Below are 1,746 nucleotides of genomic sequence, written 5' to 3' on the forward strand. Positions count from 1 at the left end.
ATATATATATAAAATATAATATAATATAATATATATATAATATATACATATATATATATGTATTATGTATGTATGTATGTCAACATTGTCATAATTATGCTGTACCCCAAATTTACCCGCTAATTATTATTTTATCTAGCGCTCATTTGTCAACCTCACATTTTTACCCTCTTCATTTGATTGCCTACCGGTGAGAAAATAAAATAAAATAAATTTTCAATTCAAATTACCCCGAACCAAAATCAAAACCAAAACACACCCTCGCCTACCCACCCCACCCCACCGCACCCCTTAAAAATCCAGGCTTTTTTTTTACTCAACATATGTAAATATTGAAATTACTATAATTTCCCCCCTACTCCCTTTTTTTTTTTTAAAATCCTTTGCTACTGTCTGTCATCAACTTTTCAACGAGTTTCCTTAACCTTTTTTATTGATATTTTTTCTTCCTTTACTATCACTTTATCTTTTTCGTCTCACTCATTCCATGTTATCTTACCAGCACTTCGTTGTCTCCTTTGACTGTCCTCATCATATCTCCTTTTTCTTTTTTTCTTAATTCATATCCAGTCATTCATATCTTTATCCAGATTATTTTCCTATCTTACAAACCATACCCTTTCGTTTTTTTTCTCCCCGCCTTCGTATTCCACAACTCTCTCTCTCTCACTCTATTTCTGTCTTTTTCACTCTTACTACCTCTCTTTTCCTTACCCTTTTTTTTTTATCTCCTACTTAGTATTTCCACCCTAACTTCACCCGCACCACTACATCTTTCCCCCCTTTCTTTTGTTCCCTGCTGTCTCCTCCTCCACCACATCATTCCTTATTTTGTTTTTTTTATCCCCAACTCCTCGACCGTCTCTTTCATTCTTCTTACAAAAACCACTCCCTTTTATTCTTCTACACACTCCAGCCTGATTTCTAACTCAAATGCTCCTCAAAGACCTTCCCTCCTCCCATTCGCTCCATTTTTAAACCCCACCACCACCACCACCACGACCGTCTGCTCTTTACTCCCTCTCTATCATCATCATCCCCCTCCCTCCACGTTCCCTCTCGATTATCTCCCCTCCTCCCATCACTCCTTAATCTTTCTCTGCAAAACTGCTGTTTTGGGTCCTCATTACACTCACAGCCGTAATCCTCTTTCAGCACACCCATCAACCAGGCTATTTTCCTACTCCCTCTTCCACCACCATCATCATCCTTCATACACATCACTTAACCGCTCTAAGCTTTCTTACACATCATCTTCTTCCTCCACATCTTTTCCTCCTGCAGCCCTTCATTTCTTCTGTATCTCCTCCACGTATTCTATCCCTTATTCCCTCCACTACCTTTACAATATCCCTACTCCCACCACATCTTTTTAGTCGGCTTTTCTCCTACCGCACACTCCATTTACTATCATTGCACCTCTCCATACACTGCCTAACCTTTTCAATACACTCCATTACGCGCATCCTAACTTGTCCGCACACTCCCTCACACTGCATTGTCACATAATTTATATGCATTTCCCCCCAGTTTTCCACTACGCACTCCCCATGTTGTTTTCCGTGTTTCTTTGAGAAAAAAAGAAAAAGAAAAGGAAAGGAAAACATCTCTCTTCTAATAATCCCTTCTGATCCTTTTCTTTTTGTTCTTTTTTTTTTACGCGTTCTGTGTACTGGGAATCTATCTATCTATCTATCTATCTATCTATCTATCTATCTATCTATCTATCTATCTATCTATCTATCT

The 1,746-nt window shown here is 38.3% G+C and overlaps 1 protein-coding gene across 1 annotated transcript in view; it reads left to right on the top strand.

Annotated features, from left to right (window-relative positions):
• The window catches only part of LOC106882391 (trithorax group protein osa), a 656,478-nt gene that overhangs the window by 1,191 nt on the left and 653,541 nt on the right, over nucleotides 1-1,746 (top strand). The window lies entirely within an intron of this gene.

Source organism: Octopus bimaculoides, chromosome 7, assembly GCF_001194135.2.
Source record: "Octopus bimaculoides isolate UCB-OBI-ISO-001 chromosome 7, ASM119413v2, whole genome shotgun sequence".
Taxonomy (NCBI): Eukaryota; Metazoa; Mollusca; class Cephalopoda; order Octopoda; family Octopodidae; genus Octopus; species Octopus bimaculoides.